Source organism: Rosa chinensis, chromosome 2, assembly GCF_002994745.2.
Source record: "Rosa chinensis cultivar Old Blush chromosome 2, RchiOBHm-V2, whole genome shotgun sequence".
Lineage (NCBI taxonomy): Eukaryota > Viridiplantae > Streptophyta > Magnoliopsida > Rosales > Rosaceae > Rosa > Rosa chinensis.
In genome coordinates, this window is record NC_037089.1 from 44875664 (window position 1) to 44886582 (window position 10919).

Genomic DNA, 10919 nt, shown 5'->3' on the forward strand with positions numbered 1-10919 from the left:
ACAAAATGATGATTTCAGCGACCCAATCTCATTCTCAACCTTCCTATGCTCCAGAACTAGAAACGAATTCACCCAGTGACCACTTTTCACTTCCCGAAAGAAACCAAGTCAGACCCACACCTTTACTGAGTTCACTCAGATGATTTTGTTGTCATTTGTTAACGATGATGATTAGAGAGGATGAGAGTCGAAGGGGATGGGATTGTGAGAGTGGTGGAGGGGAGGAGAGAATGTGAAGTTAGAGAGAAGCTTCAGGCAGCGGTGGCGGTGGTGGTGGTTGGCGGGTTTCTTTGGGGAATGGGAGATGAGCAGCAACACTAGAAAGTGCTGCCGATTTCAAGATTAAAACTTTCTATTCAAGCTGCTTATGTTTTTGGATTTGGAGATTGGAGAGACAGAGAAGGATCGGGATTAAGAGAAGATTCAGTCCTAGAAAACCATATTAGAGTTGGAGACGGAGGAGGACATGTGGGTGGAACCCACATGGAAATGAAGTTGATTGACTAGCTGACACGTGTTTGTCCGCATTTCTCATTGTTCACGGACGTCCTCTTCTGATCCCTGCTGTATATATATATATATATATATATATATATATATATATGTTATACATAATAATAATATAAAAAAAGAGTCAATGCAAGAGAGTTCTCACGCATCAAATTTCGGATTGTGTAAGAATTTAATTAGGGTCTTTCTATTGTACCCAGCAAATTTTTATGTAGATAAATTTTTGCATGAAAAAACAATTATATCCTCGTAAGAAATGACAGTAATGGTCACAGTCGGTAAATAAAGATAATAACAAAATAAACCATAAATTCTGAAACTCTTTTTTGTATTTGTACCTGGCAGTTCACTGTGTTCACGTTATTATGTTGTTTCTTTAAGCAAAACCTTAAACTGAAATTTCACTGTCCTTTATAATTGCTTCAAGGGTTTAATCACTACTAAAAAAAACTTCAATTGCGACGGCAGTTTGCGACGGCAAATAGTAATTTTGCCGTAGCAAATACTTTTCACTACGGCAAATTAAGCATTTGCGACGGAAATGTTAGCGTTGCAATAGGTGGCGTCACAAGATCCAATTGCGACGGTAAATTTCCGTTGCAAAAAGTATTTGCAACGGAAACTGTTACCGTCGCAAATGTTAATTTAGTTGCGACGGGTACTTTGCCGTCGCAAAAAGATATTAAAAAAAAAAAATCTGGTGTGAATTGTACACAAAAAAAATAAAAATAAAAAATTTACATACCAAAGCTAGTTCCACGTTCTCCAAATATTATACATTGAAAAATCTCAAAATACAATATCCATCATTCTTACACCAACCAACAATCACAAGACCTGGAATTGTATTCGAACATGTATTTGCAAGCAAATATACAAAGTTAAACAGATATGTAGTGGTAGACAATGCAAAAACTACTCAGTATATGAATACTCCCACGCCTTCTGCTAGGTTTGGACCTGAAACTGAGATAACACGTGGGATACAGTGAGAAGCTTAACTAAATCAGCTAATATAGTCAGTGAAACAAAAATAAGCACCATACCCCACCTGAAGAGAAATTGCAATGTGGAAAGCATCTCTTGCTACACATCCAGTTTCTTCACATTGTTGTAAACAAGCCCTACAATTCCAAGTGAAATGTGACACTGTCAATTCCAAGCCCTAAATCCACATGACAGGTTGCAAGTGTATGCAAAATAAGCCAGACTTCTTCATTATGCAACATGGACAAAACCTTTGACTCCACCAAATAAATAACAAGAACCATACTCAACTAACCTTGTACAAGTCAGTACTGAACCAATAATTACATATTGATATCAAAGGGTGAGGAGGTACTTATCAAAAATCAATTTTAAGTGACTTCAAATAGATAGGAATTGCAAGAAGGCATGGAAAAAGAAAAAGAAAGAAGAAGGAGGAGGACGAGTAGGAGGAAGAATTAGTAACACCGAGAAAGCCTCTATTTTAATGGTTCAAAATATGGCTGAAAGTTAAGAGTTAATTGCTTTTAAAGAAAGCTTGTTGACATCACACAATTTACTTTTTAGATTGAGCTCTTATTAGCTAACCAGCTGACAAGGAAACAGGTGAGACATACTCCCACAAGTAATGAACAACAATGCTCCACGCCTCCTTGCTAGAGTTATGAATGACCGGACTCAATCTATATTTCCAAACAGTAAGCACATAACCAAAAAATAAATGCCTAATCCAGGCTAAAAAAGCCTCAGTAGGTTACATAACACTAGCCACATACAGGACATTACAATGCCCAATCTTTAAAGCAAACTAATGATAACACGAAAACCTCAAAATGATATACATAACTGTGGCAAAACTAATAATAGAAGCTAAAGCAGTAGAACTAAAAATCCCACAAACAGTTAAAGAATGATTTACCTATAATGAGGATCAACATCACCAGCACTGGCATCTATATCTCTAAATCTGAATCCCCATAATACCACCACAAAGAAAGCAAGAATAAGTAAAAGTTGAAACTGTAATATGCTATTTCAAGCCAAACAAACAAAACATGATCATACCTAAGAGCACAAATATACCACGTGAGAAAGGCGTAAAATGCAATCTAGTAACATATATAAAAGCAAGAATGCCCGAGAGTTCTGAAACTTTAATCTATTAGGAAGTCACCAACAACCTATAAACATAAGGCAATACCACCATGCTATAGAACCAATTACTGAGAGACTAAACCTCTTAGGTTGTGGCCCAAAAGTTGCAACTGTGCTTAGAGGATCATATTAGAGGTAGTAATTTATACTTCCAAAACATAGAGTTGATGCAAATATAATCATTCGTCAAACCAACCAAACTCATCATCCAAAATCCGAATTGTTTCCATTAATCTACAAGAGCAGGAAAATATATGAAGCTAGAGAAGATTGTCCGTATATTATTTTTCATTCACTTGATAATACGTACACCAACTTATTAATAGATGAATTTAACTTTAGCTACAATGCACCAATAACAGGTAAATTTAACTTTAGTTCATCCAACCTTTTAAACTCAAAGTTGCATCCCAGCCCACAAGCTCGGCTATCACAGACAAGATAATCAAACCTGTGAATCATTAATATATCCATAGCATTAGATTCCATGAAGAAATATACATAACAAACATAAACTAGAGTTCAGATGAGCAACACGGATGATGAAAAGGCTTCCATACCATTACGCCCATTTGCCACAATTTCATAGAGAAAAGGCTTCTCCCTGGAGCTCTACACAAAAAATATACAAAAAGAAACAAATGTAACAACAAGAATAAGTAAAAGAAAGAATCCATAATATCATAAAAGCAAGAATGTAGAGTATCATAAAATCAAGAATCACTAACACGGTCTCCAGAACCCTAATAAGAGACACTGCCTACAACTGACTGTAATAGAAATTATCAAACAAGATACAGTATATGAACATCAACACATCTATTTGCCCAATTGCAGAAATAATCAAAAATTAGTAAATGGGTACCTAAATTTCAAGCGAAACACATTGGAATCTTCAATTTCACGCCTTAAAAAGACTAGCAGAGTAGCTATGAACACGAAATTTAAAAAATTTAACAAAGTACATATAAGTAAGGTAATCTTGGAAATCCTAATTCCTATATTGATGTGGAAAAACTATGAGGAATCGAGATGGTTACCTTGTAGAATTGAAATTGAGGTTTGGATCCTCAGTGCCCAATTTGAATTGGGGTTTTGGTGTTAGGGGAATTAGGCTCTCACCTTTGAATTTTGAGAATGGCTTACGCATGCGTCGGGGACTAGGAGGCCACATCAAAAGCTGAAAGGGATGAAACCAACATCCCTCGCCATCAACTCGTTCAGCTTCTTTGAGGAGGAGACGACCATCAACAAAATCCAATCTCACTGTCTACTCATCTTTTGGAATACAGATCCTAAAACAACAGCCTAACCGACTACAATACGATCCAAAGAATTAAGAACCCAATCGATCGAGAAATTTGACCTTGGGAAGAAAAGAATGATATGGATTCCAGCGTTTAGGCGACTAGAGATTGAAGTATCTTGGGATTTGGGTGAGGAATGGGGACGAAGAGATAGGGTTTGAGGAAGAGAATGAGGCCGGCCATCTTTTTTTCTTTTTCCTTCTCTTTTATCCGGCAGTTTGTTGGCTTATTCTTTCTCATTTAGCGTGTTTGTTGCGACAGATTGGCTATACTGTCGCAATTGATGTAAGATTTTGCGACGGTAAAATTGAAACCTTAGCAAAAATTTGTAAATTTACAACGGAAAATATACCGTAGTATATGCCGTCGCAAAAGCTGACTTTTCGTGACGGAATATTTTTCCGTCGCAAATTTTCGAAGCAATTGAGGTTTTTTTAGTAGTGAATACACATGATATCGACAAAGTTGTGATTACAATTATGATTTTGGAGGCATTAAATAAGGTTTGTTCATTTTGTTTATCATAGAACCGGAATAAAAAAAAATTTGTTGCAGTTTATCGCACTTCGATCAGTTAATAAACACTGAAAATAATTAGAATATTTGGTAGTTTATCACCGAATGAAATAGGTACTTTAGGCAATCAACCACCGAAAATTGCTATACTATTCGGACGACAACCACCGAATTTTACTGCTCTGTACTGGCCATAAACACCGAATATGGGTAGAATTTCGACAGACAAGCACCGAATGTTTCTACTTGTCGAATTCTTTTACTAGCTTCAGTTCCTTTTATCTGGAACTAACATCGAGTCGGTCCTCTTTAATGAAGCTCCGGACTAGTTCCTCAGTTGGGGAACGAACTTGGCATAATGCTCATTAATGCGGAACGCATCATAAGTAACTCAACCAAGGGAGATAATTGGGGATTTGGTGGGTGTGGATTTTGTTGGATGTGACTTTTGGGTGTGAGATTTGCTGGGTGTGAGTTTTATTGGGTTTAATTAATAATAAGGGTATATCGGAAAAATTGCAGGGTGTAATTAGAAATTCTATCATTTTGTTGGGTGGAAAAAACTTGCTGGGTCTACATAGAAATTTGCTGGGTACATTTAAAAAAACCCTTTAATTACGATGATATGTGTTTGACATGTAATGCGGCATCAAAATTAGGCCACAATCAAAACTCCCGATTGAACAGGGAAAAATGAATTAATTTTGCAATAACTCCATCCAGTAAACCAAAGGGGCCCATTATAGCTTAGCCAATTTAAACTGTAGAAAATTTCCAACTATTCTGCTTGCCACAACTCAAATTATATCGTAGCTGATCGATTTAGACAGCTACAGACTTTTCTACCCAATAATTTTCCAGAATATTAACACTCTTTAGTCATCAAACATTATTTGAAATTTCAAACTCTTTGCTTGCTGGATTGGAATGAATCGGCTTGGACACTCATCAGGTGTTTTTTTTTTTCCGGACTTTTGATGAACGGAGGAATAGTGGAGAGTAGAACAGTTAATTTTATGAATTAAAAGTATTTTTCCTTGTGCTATTGATGATGTTAGAGCATATATAAGCTAAAACTTATGCCTTGCTTAGCTTTATTTTTTTTCCACTGATTGAATAGTTGCTTAGCTGTTTGACGTGTATGAAATTTATATTTGGCATGGAGTAGACAAAAATAAATCATGCATTGACACAAATGTCATTGTGTGCAGGAACGTTTTAAATGCGTTGGCCAATAGATGGGTCAATGATCAACCATGTTGCACATTGAATTCGGAGAATGTGAAATTGCGAGATAACACGGCCTTCCTGCCTATGGAAGGTCGAAAGGGTTCAAAGCAGTACCCTAAAATCTTCTTGCAATATCTTACTGCTATTCACGGAGCTGCAGCAAATTTTAAAGCTAGGGATGATCTGTATGCTAAGCTGAAGAAACTGAATCTCACATTGTAAGTTCTTCTGTGATACCATCTCTCTCTCTCTCTCTCTCTCTCTCTCTCTCTCTCTCTCTCTCTCTCTATATATATATATATATATACAGTCTGTTTCAGGAACAGACGTTTGTTCCTAAGCTTAGGAACAAATTTCCAGTTCACTTTTCGATCACACATTCACATCTTAACCATTCAGTTTTTAGGTCCTAATGTATAAATCATCTCTGCAAAATTTTAGCCAAATTGATGATCATTAAGGCATTCAAAACTACAATTTACAACAATGTACACAAACGGTTCCAGTTCGACGGATTCGGTTCATTCAAGTAAATGCATTTTGGATGCCTTAACGATCATCAATTTGGCTGAAAATTTGCATAAGTGATCTATACATTAGGACCTAAAAACTGAACGGTTAAGGTATGAATGTGTGATCGAAAAGTGGGAAAAAAAATAGAAATCCGTTCCTAAGCTTAGGAATGGACGTCCGTTCCTGAAAAGTTTCTATATATATATATATATATATATATATATATATATATATATATACAGATCCTATCCTGAGCGAGGTCTTGCTTTGAAATTTCAGAGTGAGGATAAGGTTTAGGGTCACTTTTCGGTCGCATATCCACATCGCAACCGTTCAGTTTTTAGGTACTAATGTATAGATCATCTCTGCAAAATTTCAGCCAAATTTATGGTCTTTAAGGTCTCTAACTCGCTTAAACCAATGGACGAACTGAATCTGTCCAACCTGAACCGTACTAGCTTTAAGGCAGTTATCAATGCCTTAACGACCATCAATTTGGCTGAAATTTTGCAGAGATGATCTATACAATAGTACCTAAAAACTGAACGGTTGAAATGTGGATATGCCACCGAAAAGTGACCTCAAATCCTAACCTCGCTTTGGATAGGATATGTGTGTGTGTGTGTGTGTGTGTCTATATATATATATATATATATATATATATATATATATATATCTCTCTTTACACTGATGTAAACATCATTTTTTAATTTTGTGGTTTTGAACAGGGAAGAGTTCAAAAACCTTTATTTCCATTCTTTCCTGCAAAGCGAGGAGGAACTGGCAGATTTCCCTACACGAATCGTTGACAATATCAGACCTCTAAAGGTTTATTACGAAGGAAAAATATGCAGGTGGGATACAACATATTTGTCTTGGGAAGGGAAAAGCTATCAAAGGCAAATTGACGTCATAGGCGCTAGCATGGTGGACTTGCTGGTGTTGAGGGTCTATATATGCATGGCAGTTACTCCAACAACGCTGTTAGTTGTTAACCATATAGCATGATTACTACAGCTTATTAGCCCTCTTTTGTGTGTTTTCTGTTAATTAGGGTTAATTAGGATTAGTCACGTATTCTCTACTAATTAAGTTTTCTGTTAGTAATTAGCTCAGTATGTGTTATGAGCTGACACGTGTACTCTATCCCTCTTATCCTCCAGCTACTATATAAACCCTGTAACGATCTCAACAACTCAATTCTGCATAAATGATTAGAGAGCTTTCTCTCTTTTCTCTCTATTTTGCTTCATCTTCAAGCTTGCTTTTCAGCTTTCATGGTATCAAGAGCTCAGGCTGCGACCTTGGAGCATCAAATCTTACTACTCTATGCTTGGATTGAGCTTTTTCTTGTTTCAGATAAGTTCGTTCTTTGATTCTGAAGATTTTATAGTCCAAATTTTTGACGAAGATTATGTGATTCTGCTGCAACTCATACTTGTTCTTAACTCGAAGCTTTGGTTTTTCATACTGAGCATGTTGATATATACAATCTTGATAACAGTTGATAGATTCGTTCAGATCCACAATTTTCCTTGAGATTGAAACCCTAACTTTGCAATTTAAGCTGTAACTTTGCTAATACACTTGCCTACACTTAGATCCATACAGCCATGACTACATCTATTCTTCCAAATCAGATTCATACCACTCAATCAACCACAGTTTTCCTACCAAACATTTTTCTTGATGAAACCAACTATCCCACCTGGTTGTTTCGGATGGAGTCATTTCTTAGGGGCCAAAATCTGTTTGGTTTTGTTGATGGCACAAATCCATGTCCACCTCAGTTTATTCGTGCTTCTGATGGGAGTTCAAGCACCATTTCTGTTGATTTTATCTCTTGGAAGACACAGGATCAAAGTATTGTGAATATGATTGGTCAAACTCTGAGTCCAGTAGCTATGACATGTGCCGTTGGTAGTAAATCAGCTCAGGACCTATGGACTAGACTCAAACTGAAATTTGCTGATGCAAACAAGCAGAATATTTTGCAGCTCAAGTCAAATCTTCAGAATGTAAAGAAAGGATCTGATGACATTGAAACCTACCTTGACAAGATTAAGACTGCAAAGGATGCACTAGAAACTGTAGGAGTTGCTATAGATGATGATGATATTGTTGTTACAGTGCTTAATGGTCTACCATCTGAATTTGCTGCAATTAAGACTGTGATTAGAGCTCAATTCACCAGCTGTTCCTTGAGTCAACTAAAAACATTGCTTAAAGCCGCAGAAATGGATATTGGAAATGAAGCTCAGGGTATTCAGGGCATACTCACTGCAATGCTTGCCAAGATCAATACTCCAACTCAAGCTTCTCCCACTCAGTCTTCGTGCACTACATCTTCTCCTCCATCTGTACCAGTTACTACTCAAGTTCAGTCACAAATGCAGACTTCCTCATGTGCATCATCCTCACAACCACAAATGCAGACTCCTTCATATGCCATGCAGACTCCTTCATATGCCATGCAGACTCCTTCATATGCTGCTTCTACTATTCCACCTGGTTTTTCTACATCAGGCCTGCCTGCTTACCCCATCTCTGCTCAAACACCTTACATGCCTATTCCTGCCATGCCTTATGGCTTCACACCATTTCCAACATATCCTGTGTTCAATACACCTACTGGTGTTGCTGGTTTTTATGCTGGTAGAGGCGGCACTGGGAGACCTAATAATAATGTTGTCAGAGGATACAACAACAATAATTTTGCTGGTGGCAGAGGCACTCCAATGAATGGCAATACTGGTGGTTTTAGACCTACTGGAAATACAGGCAACAATCTCACTTGTCAGTGGTGCAACAAGGTTGGTCATGGGGCCAAAACCTGCAGATCTCTCCCTAATGCTCAGAATGCTAACAACTCAACCACTCAAGGTGGATGTCAATACTGTGGAAGGCATGGACATACAGCAGATAGATGCTACTTCATTATTGGATTCCCTGGTCAACAAAGTGAACCTGAAGAAACAACTGCAATGCTTGCTGCAACCAATCTTGCACCCCAATACTGGCTTGCTGATACTGGAGCTACTAATCATATGACTCACAATCCTCAAGTGCTTAACAATGTGATCCCTTATCCTACAACTGATGGAGTGCAGATTGGTAATGGTAACCAACTTGCCATTACTCATATTGGCAATGCCATGTTGGGAATACTCAAACTAGACAATATCTTGCTTATTCCTGATCTTGCTGCACATTTGCTTTCCATTTATCAATTGTGCAAACAAAATAACTGCAGTGTGTGGTTTGATGAATTTATGTGTGTGATTCAGGACAAGGTACAGGGCAAAATTTTGTACCAGGGGTTGAGTAAGCAAGGCCTATACCCCATACCATTTGATCTGCCCATATTCAATAAAGCTTCTGCACCAATAAGTGGAAATAATAAAGATTCTGTGCAAGCATCTACAACTCCTCAGCAATCTGCATTTCTTGGACAACAAGTGAAGCATAATCTTTGGCATCAAAGACTTGGTCATCCTGCAAATGAAATTGTCAAACTCATGTTGCAGAAATGCAAGATAGAACAACCTGTAGATTGTATGAAGACAGTGTGTGAGCCATGTCTGCTAGGAAAATTTCATAAGCTACCTTTTTCTGCCTCTCAAACTAGGTGTGCCACACCCTTTGAACTTGTACACTCTGATGTTTGGGGTCCTTCCCCACATCTCTCCATAGATGGTTATAGATACTTTGTCCTGTTCATTGATGATTGTACAAGGTTTACATGGGTGTTTCCAATGAAAAATAAAAATGAAGTTCTTGGTTACTTCAAATCAGTGTGTGCTATTATCTCTACTCAATTCTGTTCTTCTGTCAAAATTCTTAGAAGTGATGGAGGTGGTGAATACATTAACAACATGTTTAGAGATTTTCTCAGCTCCAAGGGAATCATTCATCAATGTTCATGTCCCTATACTCCTGAACAAAATGGGGTTTCAGAAAGGAAAAATAGACATATTCGAGAGACTGCTGTGACTTTACTGCAGAATGCTTCACTTCCTAACCAATTTTGGTTTCATGCTTGTGCTACTGCTACTTACTTGATCAACAGGATGCCTACTGCTGTACTCTCTATGAAATCACCCTTTGAGATACTCTATCATGTTGTACCAAATGTTGACATGCTTAGAATTTTTGGGTGCACTTGTTATCCACTCTTGACTTCTCCAATCAGAACAAACAAACTGCAACCTAAAACTATCAGATGTGTGTTCCTTGGATTTGCTGCAGGTTATAAAGGATACATTTGCTACAGTCCAACCAGTAAGAGATACATTATTTCCAGGCATGTGTTCTTTGAAGAAACAACCTTCCCTTATGCAGTCTGCAAGGTCATGTCTCCTCCAACTACATCAGTTACATCCAAAACGAATTCATCTTTGCTCACTCAGACCTCCTCCCAGGTTACACCTTCCTTCACCCTTACTCAGTCTCACACTCAACCATCATTGAATGGACCTGCATCTGATAGTGCACCTATACAGTTTGTCTCTACATCAACACTTCAGTCATCTGATCAGGGTTCTCCTACTTCATCTAATAATGTTGTATCTACTGCTCATGGTATCACATCTTCAAATATTGAATCGTTTGATCAAACACATGAGTATACAGAACATGAAGCTGTGATAAATGAATGCAATTTTATGGATAATGATCCTCATATAGTTGTTCCTGTCTCAA

The 10919-nt window shown here is 37.5% G+C and overlaps 1 long non-coding RNA gene across 1 annotated transcript; it reads right to left on the reverse strand.

Annotated features, from left to right (window-relative positions):
* Positions 1-1272: 1272 nt before the first annotated feature.
* LOC121051391 lies at positions 1273-3093 on the reverse strand. Its single transcript, XR_005805567.1, has 4 exons — positions 3041-3093; positions 2417-2464; positions 1562-1634; positions 1273-1476 (listed from the first exon to the last, which is right to left on the reverse strand). It is a non-coding gene; the product is annotated as an uncharacterized LOC121051391 (long non-coding RNA).
* Positions 3094-10919: the final 7826 nt, after the last annotated feature.